Source organism: Ranitomeya variabilis, chromosome 2 (genome assembly GCF_051348905.1).
Source record: "Ranitomeya variabilis isolate aRanVar5 chromosome 2, aRanVar5.hap1, whole genome shotgun sequence".
In the NCBI taxonomy this organism is placed as follows: Eukaryota; Metazoa; Chordata; class Amphibia; order Anura; family Dendrobatidae; genus Ranitomeya; species Ranitomeya variabilis.
In genome coordinates this window covers 436,710,234-436,729,910 of record NC_135233.1, presented here as the reverse complement: position 1 = coordinate 436,729,910, position 19,677 = coordinate 436,710,234, and the positions used below count along the sequence as shown (strand labels likewise).

The window sequence follows — 19,677 nt, the reverse complement described above, 5'->3', positions numbered from 1 at the left end:
TTCACAGTTTGGAGGCCAATTCTGTAAATTATTTGCTAGCACTGTTAGTGTAAGAAATGTTAAATGTAGCCTGTGTTATATTTCTACCTAGCAATAATCATTTACATTTTTATTTATTATTACATTTAAAATATTGCAATACAAATTTCTGCCACTAGATGGCATCTTAGAGTTGTACATCATGCTTATAGAAGGTCACAGACTACTCCACCCTAACAGCACACCCTGTGGTCAGGAGAGGTATTACATAAAAACTCGAAATCCAGAGGGAGCTTACACGAACATGGCGGGAACACACAAACTCTTTGCAGATGTTGTCTTTGGTGGAATTTGAACCTAGGACCCCAGCGCTGCAAAGCAACAGTATTATCTACTGAGACAAATGTTTACCCTTATGCTTGAAGACTTCTGGCCTGCACCCCAGAGTTTATCACAATTTATGGCTTTTGTTTGTCAGTTTTTGAGGATTGACCACAGATTCTCTTTGGGATGGAGATCTGGGGAGTTTCCAAGCTGTGGACCCAAAATTTCAACATTTGCTAACATGCCACATGGTTCTCACTTTTCCCTTGGGATCTGGTCTCCATCATGCTGTAAAAAGAATCATCACCACATTGCCCTGGATGATGGGAGCCGTTGTTCTTGGAGGATGTTTAGATCCTCTTCTTTATTCTTGGTCTTATGTAAAACTGTGAATGAACCCTCTCCATGGATGAGAAGCCCCCCACACATGAATGATCTCAGGAGGCTTTACTGTTGGAACACACTGGACTCATGGAAGCGTCACCTTTTCTTCTCCAGACTGTCATTCTTCCAGATGTCCCAAACCATCTAAAGGGGCTTCATCGGAGAAATAACTTTGCAGAGGATGGGGCAAGGTTAGTTCTCTGATGAAGCCCCCTTTAGACAGTTTGGGACATCCAGAAGAATAAATGACTGGAGAAGAAAAGGTGTCCTACGAACCGTAAAGATTCCTGAAACCATTCATGTTTGGTGGCTTCTCATCCATTGAGGGGTCACTCACAATTTTGCCTTTGAACACGGCCATTAATAAAGATTTGGATCTAAACCTCCTCCAAGAACGACTTTTCCCATCATCCAGGAGAGATGTGGTGATGATGCTTTTTCCAGCATGATGGAAACCTGGTCGCAAGGCAAAAAAGTGAGAACTAAGTGGCTTGGAACTAAACATTTTTGGGTCCACAGCCAGGAAACTCCCCCAATGTCAGTCCCATTGAGAACCTGTGGTCACTCCTCAAAAATTGGTGGACAAGTGTTGAACTTGAGTGGGGTTTGGAGCATTTTCCTTTCCACACCTTTGCATAAAATGATCAAAGCACTGGCTCTTTCCAATATGGTGGAGAAGTAGGGTAGAAGACATCTCCAAGAATTAACCAACAGGTCATGCAAAATAAACATGCATGGTGCCAGACGGGGTCCCACCATATGTCCTACAACCACAGCAGTGCGGTAGTCATCCTGCATGGGACATGAAGGAGTTAAGAATATTCTCCATACGTGGCGTACAGCGCAGATGTGTTGACGATGATGATTTACGTCATTTTCCTTTCTTTTTTTTCTCCTATTTTTATATGATTTGGTTTCGATCCAAGCTTTAGTCAGACGAAGAGATGATAAAGCAGCCAGACTACATGTCCCAGCATGCCAACTGATAATATTAATGTCGCTGCGTTTCCAGTATGCATTATTTACCTTTTAGAGGTCGAGAGACACAATACTGGAGTTATGCTGGCAGTTGTAGTTCTTGCAGATAAAATCTATAGGTTTCCCCTTTTTTTAAGATTTGCTGCTTATTGCTCTTCCAATTTAATGCTTACCTTGATACCTTGATCAGGGTGCAGAAAACCCGGCTCTGACAACAACACATGTTTATCTGTCTCTAAGACACAAGTTTGTGGGTACAGGGTCCTGCAGTGCCCCATAGTGACAGGTAGGTGGCAGCCCTGCACCACCAGTTGGCTTCATTCCCTTATTCAAAGACATCAAGTGTTAATGCAATTGACCAATCAGTGCAAAGATGATGGGAGGTAATTGGGTAATTGTATTTTATTCATCACAAGCAGAGAAAAGGAGGAAAAAAAAAGTGGGAGAGGGAGGTGAAGAGAGAAAAAAAAAAGGGAAAAAAGGGAAAGCGGATAGGAAAAGGTTGAGGGCAGAGGGGGGAGGAATGAAGGAGGGAGGCCGGAGTCGGAGAAAGAAGCAAAGCTTCACTAGATGTGAAATCTGAAATTGCAATAAGGAGTTATTGCAAGATCCATGTTCATCTGGCCGGAGACTGTGGAGTAAAGGAAGCTCTGCTGCATGAATTGTGCATTTCTCTGCTGGAACAAGGAACTATAAGCATCTGATTTGTGGATATGCTGCTGAAAATTAAGTAGTTTTTTCCTCCTGTTTTCCTGAGTGGAGGGGGTTGAGCAGAAAGAGAAAGAGCAGAGCACACAGTTCCAGAAGAAGACAGAGCAGGATTTGCCTGAATTAGAAGGATCCACTGGTTGACACATCACAGGCATGGATTGTGGCAGTAGTTTGCAGAAGGCGAATGCAAAATTTGATGGAGAATCCTAAATTAAGTCCCTCCGACAAGCCACCCCATGTGGAGACAGATCTCGCTCAATTCAGGATTTTTTTTTTTTGCTATCCCAAGCTCCTCTTCATCAACCAGGAATGATATGAAAAATCCACCAGGTGCTTCCAAGCAAGGCTGAAGGATTTATTGCAGGCTGCATCTCTCGGTGAATGTGATATCATGAAATTGCAGAGGAGGCTGAGCAGAAGGAGAACACTGGATGCCTGGAGTTTGGGCATCAGGATTACAGGATCCAAGAAATAGGCAGGGTGAGAAAAAGTATCCACCATGCAGAGCTGCACTGGGCTGTGATTGGAAATTTAATCAGATCTTTTTTTTTTTTTTTTTTTTTGGAAAGGGTGAAAGTTTCTTATTGGGATTTGGCTGGACCTAGACAAGCTGATGAGTTATGGTGCGCAGGGAAGCTGTGGGATAACTATGAACATTGGTGGCTTCATATGGACCAGCGATGGATTGGATTTTAAGGCAGTACCCAAGAGGTGCAGACTGAGGGTTCCATCATTGTCCTTCTCCCTTGGACACCTTGTGAAGGGACCTCAGGTGGAGGGAGCTGCTTTGGTTTAATTTCAGCACCTTGGACAGCGAAAGTTTGAAGAACAGGTCTACTCTTCCTATATCTTGGTCTTATGTTTTTTAATTATTATTTTTTAGGGGATGGGTATATTTTTTTTTTACGAACCCTGTAAAATAATCCGTCAAGTTGCAGGTAGAGTTGAATGAATGCGTTAAGCTGGAATACTACTAATCTGGGGGTATGCCATGGCTAGCTGTTCCAACGTTGGCACCAATGGTCAATTTCCAGTCCTTCAGCTCTAAAATATCCTGGATGTTCACCTGGATCCTGTCCTGACACAGTAGGTACCTCTCCTTATCTGCAAATACATGGGCTTGAAATAGCCCCCCAAAAATGGGATATTTTGCGGAAAAAAAAACAACTGGGTTGGTTTGGGGGTTGAATGGTTGGATTTGTAGGAGCATGCATGCACAGGGGGAATTTTAGGTTTAGCAATAATGCTGCCCGGTGAGGATGTTAACCCTTTAGTCCCTGCATGTGCCTTTACACCTGTAGCCTACAGCTGCATTAAATATGCATGGATTGTGGTGGAGGTGATACTGCTGCCTTGTGTTACCTATTAAATCCATGCGGTGTAGCAGAGTATAGGTGCCCCCCTATCTGCTACTGGTCCCCCCTGTCTCCAAGGATGGCATGTGATGAGCATAATAATGGTAATCTTTGCACACAGCCCCACGCAGACGGAATCTTTCCAACATCTAGGGTGATTTATCTTTCCTTTCGAGATCCATCTACCATAAATTTACAATCGAAAGGTCTAATGAATTTCTCCCCGTAATGGAAGAGCCTATATCTTGGCATTTAGTAGATAGGTGGTGGAATGCAGACGGGGGGACATGGGCTTTCTCAGCCATTGTGTGCCTTGGGTTTAGAAATCCTGAGAATGACAAACCCCTAGAGGGACCTGACCCTCATGGTGGAGCTCTCCTCTGCGCCAATGCAACCACTAATCCCCAGTTTGGGAGTTTAATTCACTTCCAGATTAGGAATCAAAAAAAGGTGCCAGGGGGAAAGACCCGCTTGGATGAATTGGTTCCACTTGGTGGAAATCATTAAATTATTGTTGTTGGAGTCTATTGAGTGATTTCAGGCTGTGTCTTTATGGAGTAATTACTGCAGTGACCAGAAGCTGCTCTCCGAAGAAACCCTGTTGGGGTCATGTCCACACATTAACATAAATGTTGCCTGGATCTCAAAGCACAGAGGAGATTGATGAAGCAGAATAGATGTTTTACACATGGGCTGTTTTGGCCAAAAGGCAGAACCCGGAGCAGCAGGAGACGTTCTGGGGGGATTTTTGCAGCAGCTCAGCACAATGTGTAAACTCCAGAGCCCGACATTAATTACTCATGTATTGGAGGATATGCAGCCTTGATGGGAGATTTGCATCTTAACAGCAGCCGCAGTTGTGCATTGAGGAGCAGAACTCCCTGGGGGCTTCAGCTGTATCCTGCCTGAATGGGAAGGAGCCAGGGGAGGGGGGCAGGGAGATTTAGGGTCAGGAGAAAGTTTTAGGGGCATCCAGGTAATTATTGACATCTCACTTTGCACGACCACCACAAAGGCCTTATCCAATGCTTCATCTGTAGTCACCAAATATAAGTGTAAAAGAAGGAAAAAAGGGATGTGACTACACAGAGGGATCTATAGAAAGCATCTATCTAGCCATCTATCCACTATCCATCCATCCATTCCTCTATCTATCAACCCACCCTCCATCCATTCATCTATCCACCTATTTATCTATTCATCTATTTACAGTATCTATCTATTTAACCCATCCCTTTATTTATCATCTATTTATCTATCTACCCATCTATCTATCCAGCAACCCACCCTCCATCTATCCATCCATCCACCCATGCATCCATTCCTCCACCCATCCATCCATCCATCCACCGATCCATCCATCCATGCATCCACTCCTCCATCCACCCATTCATCCACCCAAACCCACCCAGCCATCCATCCCTGCATCCACTCCTCCACCCACCCATCCATCCACCCATCCATCCCTCCACCTACCCATCCAGCCACCCAAACCCATCTACCCATCCATCCATCTACCCATCCCTCCACCCACCCATCCACCCATCCATCCCTCCACCCACCCATGAATCCATCCATCTACCCATCCATCAATCTACCCAACCACCCATTTACCCATCCATCCACCCATCCATGCATCCAACCATCTAACCTCCATCCATCCACCCATCCATCAACCCACCCATACATACATCCACCCAACCATCCATCCATTCACCCATCCATCCACCCATTGACCCTTCCATTCATCCATTCACCCATCTATCAATCCATCCACCCATCCCTTTTACATACTCTCTCTAAGCACAGGTAGGACCCTATGTATATCTCAGTAGTAAATAGATGTGTGATGAGAATACCAATGTTTGCTGCCACCTTCTATACCGGCATCACAGGTCAGAGGTAGATGCTGGTGTATAAATGCCCAAATATGAGAGAAATATTCCTTATTTTCGTATTTTTCTTACATCTTACAATCTCAGTGCAGAACAGTTTTTCTCTTGATCCTTTCATCATTTTTTCAGCTAAATATCTTCACATTAGAAATTTGTCCTAAACGAAAGCAGAATAAGGAGCCATAAAATGTCAGCACAAGTGATGTCTCATGGGTTAATATGGTCCCCTGGGTGTAACAAATCAGGGGAGCCCCCCACAATGACAATCTGAAGAAGCCAAGGGTGAGCTCGCAGGGAATGAGCTCAGTGTCTGAAAGGTCTCATGTGTCTCCCCGTACAATGGACGCTCTGTCTTACTGAGACCTTGGTGAATGTGTATTGATGATAGCGCTGCCTTATAACAATGGCCGTCTCCATCATTTCTGAATGTGCAAATTATTCAGGAAGGTCCATGAAAATAACAGATTTTCTGCAGCAAAGGAGAAAAATATATTAGGAGTATGAATGACTAACAGTGTGTAGGCAACGGCATTGTCTCCCATCTCCATCATACACAATGTGATAACTTAGAAGTTTTTCATTGCTTATCACCAGAATTTATGGGCTCAATCTGGGGTACAACCAACATAATCCATGACCGTCTGTCCACTCTGTGACTTTGTGCCTATGTTGAAGCTTCTGTAGACCCCAGTGTAGATGATGTTTCAGGGATTCATCCATGATCTAGGCCATCTGGGATCCATCTTTGTCTTGACTCTCTCTTCATGACTTATAAATGGCTGTCGGATAAGAGGCCATTGGGTTGAATATTCCATAAAAATATATATTCAGTCTTTTTTTTACCTTTTTGGAAAATTCCCCTAGAATCCAATTTGAATGGTAGCCGTTGACTTTCCAGTTGGTATTTGGTGTTACCATTTGCTAGTTTGGCAACAACTATGGTTGAATATCAATGCTGTAGGATCTAACATTTCCTTAGTGTTAGACCTTACATTCTTGGACATCGCATTTAGGTACTGCAAGGGTCCATTTCTGGAGACCCTTGGCCTGTAGATTCCATGAAATCCATTTTTTAGGAATTCCTAATATATTCGGCCTGAAGTGCTAACTCTGTCTACTGGTGGGCAGTGGGCCATTATACCAGCTTACCTTCACATCATGATACAGTGTAACACCTTTTGGATCATGAGAACTGACCTACGGTGGGTTTATTGATGATGGCTCCCAGGTGATGACGTGTGTTCACTTGCCAGTGCCATCATCTGCCACGTCCATTATACACTACGGGAACTTCATTCATGGATTATGGCTCTTCTCTAACTTCAGCTGCCAACACTGTCTTCTTCTCTCTCCATTATGTTTCACTACAGCCTAGTTTTTGATTATTCTTTACCACTATAGGCAAAAAATAACTTCTCCATAATAGATGGTACACTTATAACTCCTTGGTTTCACAGCTGGCTGTATCTGGTGAGAATCTGTAGGATGCTCTATTACTGAAAGTGTCCTGATGCCAAAGAAGAAGGTTGAATTTGTGGTTTTTTGTCCCAATTAGTGGTAAAAAAGATTAGATTCATCTTCTGGATTAGATGACCAATGGTCCTCTGTAATACAATGGTGCCAATACCAGGCTGGATATGACTGCAGACAACCCCAATAAGCCCCCAATTCTGCATGCACAGGGACTATGATGCCAATAATGGGCTAGTCCCATGTAGTACCACATTCCTGGTGTCTGTGGGTCTAATACTGTATGTAGTTGTAAATACTGTATATATGATGGCACCATCGACTCACCCAGTAATCCACTGTAAGGTTTATGTGGCTCCCGTAGGTACAACGGCATCTATTATGTAGCTATGATTTTACATGGATTGTTCATTTTTCCAATCTTTTTTGATACACTAACCATGCGTACATTTCATACTTAGTTACTGCCTATTCTGCTGATATACATTGTATCAAGAATACATTACTGTATCAAAGATGGGGCATGTAGCTACGATCTGCCCATCCTCAGGTACTACCGGCATCTCAGACCCGTGGCCCTCCATTACAGCTGTTGCAAAACTACAACCCCCATCATGTGCTGACAGCACAATGCTTGGAGTAGTGTTTTTATTTAAAGGCATGAGAGTAAGAGGTTGGAAAACTGACAGCACAATGCTTGGAGTAGTGTTTTTATTTAAAGGCATGAGAGTAAGAGGTTGGAAAACTACTATATTACTTCATTAACATGACCGTCCGCAGCCCATCCTCTCCAGCCATTGCGAAACAACTACCCCCAGGCTTCTGTTACTGCCGCTGCTGTGATGATCGAATGAGCTGCAAAATGATTTTCCTCTTGTACTGCAGTCATCTATAAACTGTGACCCCCAATAACCCACATCATGGTCTGACAGATACATGCTGGGGGTTGCAATTTTGCAACGGCCACAAGTTGGAAATCATTCACCATAGATATGAAGATCTGCAGCTTCCTACATACCCAGAAGATGCCATATACCATATACTGCTCTTACATAAAACCCTGTTATGTCCATATACCATTTGCAGGTGTTTCTCACAAAATTAGAATATCATCAAAAAGTTAATTTATTTCAGTTTTTCCATACAAAAAGTGAAAATCATATTATATAGAGTCCTTACACACAGAGTGATGTATTTCACGTGTTTATTTCTGTTAATGTTGATTATTATGGCTTACAGCCAATGAAAACCCAGAAGTCATTATCTCAGTAAATTAGAGTACTTTATAACACCAGCTTGAAAAATGATTTTAAAATCCGAAATCTTGGCCTACTGAAATGTATGTTCAGTAAATGCACTCAATACTTGGTCCGGGCTCCTTTTGCATCAATTACTACACCAATGCAGTGTGGCATGGAGGCGATCAGCCTGTGGCACTGCTGAGGGGTTATGGAAGCCCAGGTTGCTTTGATAGCAGCCTTCTGCTCCTCTGCATTGTTTGGTCAGGTGTCTCATCTTCCTCTTGACAATACTCCATAGATTATCTATGGTTTTAAAGGGAACCTGTCACCCCCAAAATCGATGATGAGGTAAGCCCACCATCATCAGGGGCTTATCTACAGCATTCTGCAATGCTGTAGATAAGCCCCCGATGTTACATAAAAGAGGAGAAAAAGAGGTTATATTATACTCACCCAGGGGTGGTCCACTGCGGTCCGGTCCGATGGGAGTCTCAGGTCCGCTCCGGCGCCTCCTATCTTTATTCCATGACGTCCTCTTCTGGTCTTCACGCAACGGCTCTGGCGCAGGTGTACTTTGTCTGCCCTGAGGGCAGAGCAAAGTACTGTAGTGCGCAGGCGCCGGGCCTCTCTGACCTTTCCGGCGCCTGCGCACTGCAGTACTTTGCTCTGCCCTCAACAGGGCAGACAAAGTACGCCTGTGCCGGAGCCGCGGCGTGAAGACCAGAAGAGGATGTCATGGAATGAAGATGGGAGGCGCTGTGCCGGACCTGAGACGCCCATCGGAGTGGGACTGCCCCTGGGTGAGTATAATCTAATGTCTTTTTCTCCTCTTTCAGGTAACATTGGCGGCTTATCTACAGCATTACAAAATGCTGTAGATAAGCCCCTGATGACGGTGAGCTTACCTCACCATCGATTTTGGGGGTCACAGGTTCCCTTTAAGGTCAGGCGAGTTTGCTGCCAATCAAGCACAGTGATGCTGTTGTTTGTAAACCAGGTATTGGTACTTTTGGTAGTGTGGACAGGTGCCAAGTCCTGCTGGAGAATGACATTTCCATCTCCAAAAAGCTTGTCGGCAGACAGAAGCATGAAGTGCTCTAACATTTCCTGGTAGATGGCTGCGCTGAGTTTGGTCTTGATAAAACACAGTGGACTTACACCAGCAGATGACATGGCTCCCCAAACCATCACTGATTGTGGAAACCTCATACTAGACCTCCAGCAGCTTGGTTTGTGGCCTCTCCACTCTTCCTTCAGAACTTAATTTCCAAATGAAATGCAAAATTTACTTTCCTCTGAAAACAACACCTTGGACCACTGACAACAGTCCAGTTCTTTTTCTCCTTGGCCCAGGTAAGACGCTTCTGGCATTGTCTATTGGTCATGAGTGGCCTGACACAAGGAATGTGACACTTGTAGCCCATGTCCTGGATACATCTATGTGTGGTGGCTCTTGAAGCAATGACCCCAGCAGCAGTCCACTCCTTGTGAATCTCCCCAAAATTTTTGAATGGCCTTTTCTTAACAAGCTTTTCAAGGCTGCGGTTATCCCAGTTGCTTTTGCACCTTTTCCTACCACACTTTTTTCTTCCTCTCACCTTTCCATTAATATGCTTGGTTACAGCACTCTGTGAATAGCCGGCTTCTTTACCAATTACCTTTTGTGGCTTACCCTCCTAGTGGAGTGTGTCAATGACTGCCTTCTGGACATCAGTCAAGTCCGCAGTCTTCTCCATGATTGTGGAGCTACTGAAACAGACTAAGGGACCTTTATAAACGCTTAGGAAGCCTTTGCACGTGTTTTTGTTAATTATTCTAATTTACTGATATAATGACTTTTGGGTTTTTGTTGGCTGTAAGCCATAATCATCAGCATTAATAGAAATAAACACTTGAAGTAGATCACTGTTTGTAATGACTCTATATAATATGAGTTTCACTTTTTGTATTGAAGAACTGAAATCATTTAACTTTTTGATGATATTATAATTTTGTGAGAAGCACCTGCACTGTTTTTACACAGGACCTTCTTATGTCCATATACTGTTAAGGATATATATCCTGATTGAAGATATCCAAAATAGACGCTTGCAGACAAAATGGACGCTTTGCAGAATATATGTAAGAACCACAGATACTAAATAATGTTGGAATGGCCTCTAGTACGTCCATACCACATTGTACCAGTCACTTCACGTCGATCAAAGATCGACATGCTATGTGTAACTGTGCAAATGGAAAAACCCTAATGATTCTTCCATTAATAAACATTACTGCTGACCATATTGATTGACTTTGAAGATTATGAGCAAGACAGATGTCAGCTAGACCTAAGTGATTAATCATTAGAGTAATATAGATAATGACATGGGCGACAGACGTCAGCAATGATTATTAGCAATAGTTATGGGATAAGGCAATGAGGTAATGTGTGACAAAGTCCTTTATTTTTTCCCTATAAAATTTAAAATTCAACTAATAAAGCAGAATTCATTTGAGACACGACTCACTCTCTATGTCTTGAAATTTCTATGGCCGTAAAATTCCTTTATACAATTTGGTGGCAGACAACTAAGGTGAGAACACATGCATTTTGTGTACCCTAACATTTGGCGCCCAACGTCGGGCCATACACTGTTCTTACACAGGACCCTCTTATGTCCATATATCATAAACTGTTCTTATATAGGACCCTCTTATGTCTATATACAAAATTCTGTTCTTACACAGGACCCCCTTATGTCCATACACCATATTCTGCTCTTACACATAACCTTTGTATGTCCATACACCATATACTATTCTTACACAGGACATTCTTTTGTCAACATACCATATACTGTTCTTCCACAGGACCCTGTTATGTCCATACACCATATACTGCTCTTACACATGACCGTCTTATGTGCATATAACATATACTGTTCTTCCACAGGACCCTCTTATGTCCATACACCATATACTGTTCTTACACAGAACTATCTTATGTGCATATACCATATACTGTCCTTACACAAGACCCTCTCATGTCCATATACTGCTCTTACACAGGACCTTCTTATGTCCATACACCATATACTGTTCTTACACAGGACCCTCTTATGTCCAAACACAATATACTGCTCTTATACATGACCCTCTTTTGTCCACATACCATATACTGTTCTTACACAGGACCCTCTTATGTCCATACACCATATACTGTTCTTACACAGGACCCTCTTATGTCCATACACCATATACTGCTCTTACACAGGACCCTCTTATGTCCATACACCATATTCTGCTCTTATAGGACCATCTTATGTCCATACACCATATACTGCTCTTATACAGGACCCTCTTTTGTCCACATACCATATACTGTTCTTACACAGGACCCTCATGTCCATACACAATATACTGCTCTTACACAGGACTGTCTTATGTCCATACACCATATACTGCTCTTACACAGGACTGTCTTATGTGCATATACCATATACTCTTCTTACACAGGACCCGCTTATGTCCATACACCATATACTGTTCTTACACCGGACCGTTTTGTCCATATACTCTTCTTAGATAGGGCCCTCTAATGTTTGTGTCCGCCCCTGGTGCCAGTGTCTCATCGCCAGAGATGTGTCCTCCCTGAGTGGTATTACTCATGCTTCATGTGATGGAATAAGTTTTTAGCCGCCGTCCTTCTCCTCCCCGAGATTTTCATCTCCTTCATCTATTGATATTGGCACCATATCGAGTCTCTGCCACAAGAGCTTTCTCCGTCCATGATGGATGTGTAGCGTTGTGGATTGGGAACTGATACAATTGTAACACTTGACAAACCAAATCCATCCAACAATCATTTGCTGCATTTTCCGTGATCTTGTTTTTCTGGAAAATTCTGGGATTTTTGGGTCAATTTGTGTAGACCTGACTGTCAGATGCTTTCACAGGGGTATTGATTGACAGCACTTGTTTTGAAGACGTTCTGTAGATGCCAATCTCTCGCTGTGATTGACAGGTGACATTTGGTAGGAGCACATCGGGAGGAATCTGCTTCATCTCTGCCTTCTGTATAGTTCGACTCTCAGATACAGGATGGAATATTTGATTTTGTATTCACCATGACAGTTTATCATCCTGACATTTTTTTGTAATTATCTTTTCATACAAATATCTGGTGATGTTCCTATATTGTATTCTTGTGGTTGGTATCTATGGAGGGAAAACCCACAGGCGAATAGCAGAACTCCCATCGTAAAGTAATGCAGCAATGACATTTTTAGCAGCATACTCTAGGGGGCAGTAGTGAAGATACTCGGGGGCTTCTGATTATATCTAGATAAAGACGTATGCTGATATTGATTAACATGAACTAGGATGTCTTTAGTGTCTCTCCCATGTAGCAGAGCTGAATGTGTTATTTTAGGGGCTTTTAATGAGAACTATAAATCTGACTCTTTAGTCTGTTGGAATTTGTGGCAGTGATAACTATGTGGTCAGTAACAATTACAGCTCTGCTACATTAGTATATTGTATTTTATGATTATACAGAAGTACATAAGAAATCTGCCACACAATGACAGGCAGAGAACTGGCAAGAGAGCCCCCATAATAGTGCCAAACACACCACTACCCACAGAGTCATCATAACAGTGCCAGCCACCACAGTACCACATACAAACCCACTTAACAGTACCAGTCACACTACTACCCACAGAGTCTACATAACAGTGCCAGCCAGAGTACTACATACAAAGCCCACCTAACAGTACCAGTCACACTACTACCCATAGAGTCTACATAACAGTGCCAGCTACAGTACTACATACAAAGCCCACCTAACAGTACCAGTCACACTACTACCCACAGAGTCTACATAACAGTGCCAGCCACAGTACTACATACAAAGCCCGCTTAACAGTACCAGTCACACTACTACCCACAAAGCCTAAATAAGTGTCAGCCATAGTACTACATACAGAGCCTACATAGCAGTGCCAACCATAGTACTATCCACAAAGCCTACATAACAGTGCCAGCCATAGTACTTTCCACAAAGCCTACATAACAGTTCCAACCATAGTCCTACCCACAGAGCCTACACAGCAGTGTCAGCCATGGTACTATCCACTGAGCCTATATATCAGTGTCATACACAGTACTGCCCACACAGCCTACGTAACAGTGCCAGGCATAGTACTACCCTCAGATCCTACACAACAGTGCCAGCCATAGTAGTACCCACAGAGCCTACATAACTGCCAGCCATAGTACTATCCACGGAGCCTACATAGCAGTGTCAGCCATAGTACTATCCACAGAGCCTATATATCAGTGTCATACACAGTACTACCCACACAGCCTATATAACAGTGCCAGCCATAGTACTACCCACAGAGCCTACACAGCAGTGCCAGCCACAGTACAACATGCAAAGCCCACCTAACAGTACCAGTCACACTACTACCTACAGAGTCCACATAACAGTGCCAGCCACAGTACTATATACAAAGCCCACTTTAAAGTACCAGTCACACTACTACCTAGGGAGTCTACATAACAGTAGAAGCCACAGTATATATGCAAAGCACATCTAACAGTACCAGTCACACTACTACCCAGACTGTACATAACAGTGCCAGGCACAGCACTACATACAAAGCCCACCTAACAGTACCAGTCACACTACTACCCACAGTCTACATAACAGTGCCAGCCACAGTACTCCATACAATGCCCACCTAACAGTATCAGTCTGTTATGACCCCAGTGGACAGGGTCTCAGAGGAACGTGTAAGTCTGCAAGATACAAAAATCCAGCTCATAGGGCTGTGGTAACTGGGTTGACCAAATAGCTACTCCTAACGCCAACACTAGAAGTAGCCGGGGATCATGCCTACGGTGATCGCTAGATGACTCGCGCCAGCCGGAGAATCTAACTACCCCTAGGAGAAGAAAACAAAGACCTCTCTTGCCTCCAGAGAAAGGGACCCCAAAGCAAGATACAAGCCCCCCACAAATAATAACGGTGAGGTAAGAGGAAATGACAAACACAGAAATGAACCAGGTTCAGCAAAGAGAGGCCAGCTTACTAATAGCAGAATATAGCAAGATAACTTATCTGGTCAACAAAAACCCTATAAAAATCCACGCTGGAGATTCAAGAACCCCCGAACCGTCTAACGGTCCGGGGGGAGAACACCAGCCCCCTAGAGCTTCCAGCAAAGGTCAGGATACAGATAGGAACAAGCTGGACAAAAATACCAAACAAAACAAAAGCAAAAAGCAAAGAAGCAGACTTAGCTTGAAAAACAGGAACCAGGATCAGAGGACAAGAGCACAACAGATTAGCTCTGATTTCAACGATGCCAGGCATTGAACTGAAGGTCCAGGGAGCTTATATAGCAACGCCCCTGAACTAACGGCCCGGGTGAGGATATAGAAAAAGACAGACGCTCCAGAGTCAAATCACTAATGACCACTAGAGGGAGCAAAAAGCAAAATCACAACAGTACCCCCCCCTTAGTGAGGGGTCACCGAACCCTCACCACGACCACCCGGGCGATCAGGATGAGCGGCGTGAAAGGCACGAACTAAATCGGCCGCATGAACATCAGAGGCGACCACCCAGGAATTATCTTCCTGACCATAGCCCTTCCACTTGACCAGGTACTGAAGCCTCCGCCTGGAGAGACGAGAATCCAAGATCTTCTCCACCACGTACTCCAACTCGCCCTCAACCAACACCGGAGCAGGAGGCTCAGCAGAAGGAACCACAGGCACAACGTACCGCCGCAACAAGGACCTATGAAACACGTTGTGGATAGCAAACGACACAGGAAGATCCAGGCGAAAGGATACAGGATTAAGAATTTCCAATATCTTGTAAGGACCAATAAAACAAGGTTTAAATTTGGGAGAGGAAACCTTCATAGGAACAAAGCGGGAAGAAAGCCACACCAAATCCCCAACACGTAGTCGGGGACCCACACCGCGGCGGCGGTTGGCAAAGCGCTGAGCCCTCTCCTGTGACAACTTCAAGTTGTCCACCACAAGATTCCAGATCCGCTGCAACCTATCCACCACAGAATCCACCCCAGGGCAGTCAGAAGGTTCCACATGACCCGAAGAAAAACGAGGGTGGAAACCAGAGTTGCAGAAAAACGGCGAAACCAAGGTGGCGGAACTAGCCCGATTATTAAGGGCAAACTCAGCTAACGGCAAGAAGGTCACCCAATCGTCCTGATCAGCAGAGACAAAACACCTCAAATAAGCCTCCAAAGTCTGATTAGTTCGCTCCGTCTGTCCATTAGTCTGAGGATGGAAAGCAGACGAAAACGACAAGTCAATGCCCATCCTACTACAAAAGGATCGCCAGAATCTGGAAACGAACTGGGATCCTCTGTCTGACACAATATTCTCAGGGATGCCGTGCAAACGAACCACGTTCTGGAAAAACACAGGAACCAGATCGGAAGAGGAAGGCAGCTTAGGCAAAGGAACCAAATGGACCATCTTGGAGAAGCGATCACATATCACCCAGATAACAGACATGCCCTGAGACACCGGAAGATCAGAAATGAAATCCATGGAGATATGTGTCCAAGGTCTCTTAGGGACAGGCAAGGGCAAGAGCAACCCGCTGGCACGAGAACAGCAAGGCTTAGCTCGAGCACAAGTCCCACAGGACTGCACAAATGACCGCACATCCCGTGACAAGGAAGGCCACCAAAAGGATCTGGCCACCAGATCTCTGGTGCCAAAAATTCCTGGGTGACCTGCCAACACCGAGGAATGAACCTCGGAAATGACTCTGCTGGTCCACTTATCAGGCACAAACAGTCTGTCAGGTGGACAAGAATCAGGCCTATCAGCCTGAAATCTCTGCAACACACGTCGCAGATCTGGAGAAATAGCTGACAAGATAATACCATCCTTAAGAATACCAACAGGTTCAGCGACTCCAGGAGCATCAGGCACAAAGCTCCTGGAAAGAGCATCGGCCTTCACATTCTTTGAACCTGGTAAATACGAGACAACAAAGTCAAAACGGGAGAAAAACAATGACCAGCGGGCCTGTCTAGGATTCAGGCGTTTAGCAGACTCGAGATACATCAGATTTTTGTGATCAGTCAAGACCACCACACGATGCTTAGCACCCTCGAGCCAATGACGCCACTCCTCAAATGCCCATTTCATGGCCAACAACTCCCGATTGCCCACATCATAATTTCGCTCCACAGGCGAAAACTTCCTAGAGAAAAAGGCGCAAGGTCTCATAACAGAGCAACCAGGGCCTCTCTGCGACAAAACGGCCCCTGCTCCAAACTCTGAAGCATCCACCTCAACTTGAAAGGGAAGCGAGACATCAGGCTGGCACAAAACAGGCGCCGAAGTAAACCGACGTTTCAACTCCTGGAAAGCCTCCACGGCAGCAGGAGCCCAATTAACCACATCGGAGCCCTTCTTGGTCATATCCGTCAAAGGTTTCACAATGCTAGAAAAGTTAGCGATAAAACGACGGTAGAAGTTAGCGAAACCCAAGAACTTCTGAAGACTCTTAACTGACGAGGGTTGAGTCCAATCAAGAATAGCTCGGACCTTGACTGGGTCCATCTCCACAGCAGAAGGGGAAAAAATGAACCCCAAAAAGGGAACCTTCTGTACACCAAAAAGACACTTTGAGCCCTTGACAAACAAAGAATTTTCACGCAAAATTTTAAAGACCATCCTGACCTGCTCCACATGCGAGTCCCAATTATCAGAAAAAACCAGAATATCATCCAGATAAACGATCAGAAATTTATCCAGATAGTTCCGGAAAATGTCATGCATAAAGGACTGAAAAACTGAAGGGGCATTAGAGAGCCCAAAAGGCATCACCAAGTACTCAAAATGACCTTCGGGCGTATTGAATGCGGTTTTCCATTCATCCCCTTGCTTAATGCGCACAAGGTTGTACGCACCACGAAGGTCTATCTTGGTAAACCACTTGGCACCTTTAATCCGGGCAAACAAGTCAGACAACAGCGGCAAAGGATACTGAAATTTGACAGTGATCTTATTTAAAAGCCGATAGTCAATACAAGGCCTCAAAGATCCGTCCTTTTTAGCCACAAAAAAGAATCCCGCACCAAGAGGGGAAGAAGACGGACGGATGTGTCCTTTCTCCAGAGACTCCTTGATATATGAACGCATAGCGGTATGTTCAGGTATCGACAGATTAAACAGTCTTCCCTTAGGAAATTTACTGCCTGGAATCAAATCTATTGCACAGTCACATTCCCTATGAGGAGGCAATGCACTGGACCTGGACTCGCTAAAGACATCCTGATAATCAGACAAGTACTCCGGAACTTCCGAAGGCGTAGAAGAAGCAATAGACACAGGCAGGGAATCCTCATGAATACCACGACAGCCCCAACTAGACACTGACATAGCCTTCCAGTCAAGGACTGGATTATGGGTCTGTAACCATGGCAGCCCCAAAACAACCAAATCATGCATTTTATGTAGAACGAGAAAACGTATCACCTCGCGGTGTTCAGGAGTCATGCACATGGTAACCTGTGTCCAATACTGCGGCTTATTTTCTGCCAATGGCGTAGCATCAATACCCCTAAGAGGGATAGGATTTTCTAATGGTTCAAGAATAAAACCACAGCGCTTAGCAAATGAGAGATCCATAAGACTCAGGGCAGCACCTGAATCTACAAACGCCATGACAGGATAAGATGACAGTGAGCAAATCAAAGTTACAGACAGAATAAACTTAGGATGCAAATTACCAACGGTGACAGGACTAACAACCTTAGATATACGTTTAGAGCATGCTGAGATAACATGTGTAGAATCACCACAGTAGTAGCACAAGCCATTCCGGCGTCTATGAATTTTCCTCTCATTTCTAGTCAGGATTCTATCACATTGCATCAAATCAGGTGTCCGTTCAGACAACACCATGAGGGAATTTGCGGTTTTTCTATCACATTGCATCACATCAGGTGTCTGTTCAGACAACAACATGAGGGAATTTGCGGTTTTGCGCTCCCGCAACCGCCGGTCAATTTGAATAGCCAGGGACATGGTATCATTCAGACCTGTGGGAATGGGAAAACCCACCATAACATTCTTAATGGCCTCAGAAAGGCCATTTCTAAAATTAGCGGCCAGTGCACACTCGTTCCAATGTGTCAGCACGGACCATTTCCGAAATTTTTGGCAATACACCTCAGCCTCGTCCTGGCCCTGAGACATAGCCAGCAAGGCTTTCTCTGCCTGAATCTCAAGATTGGGTTCCTCATAAAGTAAACCGAGCGCCAGAAAAAACGCATCAATATCAGCCAATGCCGGATCTCCTGGCGCCAACGAAAAAGCCCAATCCTGAGGGTCACCCCGTAAGAATGAAATAACAATTTTTACTTGTTGAGCAGAGTCTCCAGACGAACAAGGTTTCAGGGACAAAAATAATTTACAATTATTCCTGAAATTCCTAAACTTAAATCGGTCTCCTGAAAACAGTTCAGGAATCGGAATCTTGGGTTCAGACCTAGGATTTCTGGTAACATAATCTTGTATACCCTGCACACGAGCGGCAAGCTGGTCCACACTTGTAATCAAGGTCTGGACATTCATGTCTGCAGCAAGCTTAAGCCACTCTGAGGTAAAGGGGAAAAGAAAAAAAAAAAATGAGAGAGGGAAAAAAAAACTCTAAATTTTCTTTCTTATAATCCCACTTCTGCAATGCATTAAACATTTAATACTGGCCTGGCATACTGTTATGACCCCAGTGGACAGGGTCTCAGAGGAACGTGTAAGTCTGCAAGATACAAAAATCCAGCTCATAGGGCTGTGGTAACTGGGTTGACCAAATAGCTACTCCTAACGCCAACACTAGAAGTAGCCGGGGATCATGCCTACGGTGATCGCTAGATGACTCGCGCCAGCCGGAGAATCTAACTACCCCTAGGAGAAGAAAACAAAGACCTCTCTTGCCTCCAGAGAAAGGGACCCCAAAGCAAGATACAAGCCCCCCACAAATAATAACGGTGAGGTAAGAGGAAATGACAAACACAGAAATGAACCAGGTTCAGCAAAGAGAGGCCAGCTTACTAATAGCAGAATATAGCAAGATAACTTATCTGGTCAACAAAAACCCTATAAAAATCCACGCTGGAGATTCAAGAACCCCCAAACCGTCTAACGGTCCGGGGGGAGAACACCAGCCCCCTAGAGCTTCCAGCAAAGGTCAGGATACAGATAGGAACAAGCTGGACAAAAATACCAAACAAAACAAAAGCAAAAAGCAAAGAAGCAGACTTAGCTTGAAAAACAGGAACCAGGATCAGAGGA

At 44.3% G+C, this 19,677-nt stretch overlaps 1 protein-coding gene across 10 annotated transcripts in view; it reads left to right on the top strand.

Annotated features, from left to right (window-relative positions):
- LRRC4C (leucine rich repeat containing 4C) overlaps positions 1 to 19,677 on the top strand; it is a 1,072,649-nt gene that overhangs the window by 893,018 nt on the left and 159,954 nt on the right. Inside the window, exons 1-2 of one of the 10 annotated variants that reach the window (XM_077287061.1) lie at positions 1,864 to 2,856; positions 2,946 to 3,462. The exons of 8 other annotated variants lie outside the window; for them this stretch is intronic. The gene's annotated coding sequence lies outside the window, so the exon portion shown is untranslated. Of the gene's footprint in view, positions 1 to 1,863; positions 3,463 to 19,677 lie in introns of those variants that run through there. One more of the 10 variants, XM_077287060.1, reaches the window with a different exon arrangement.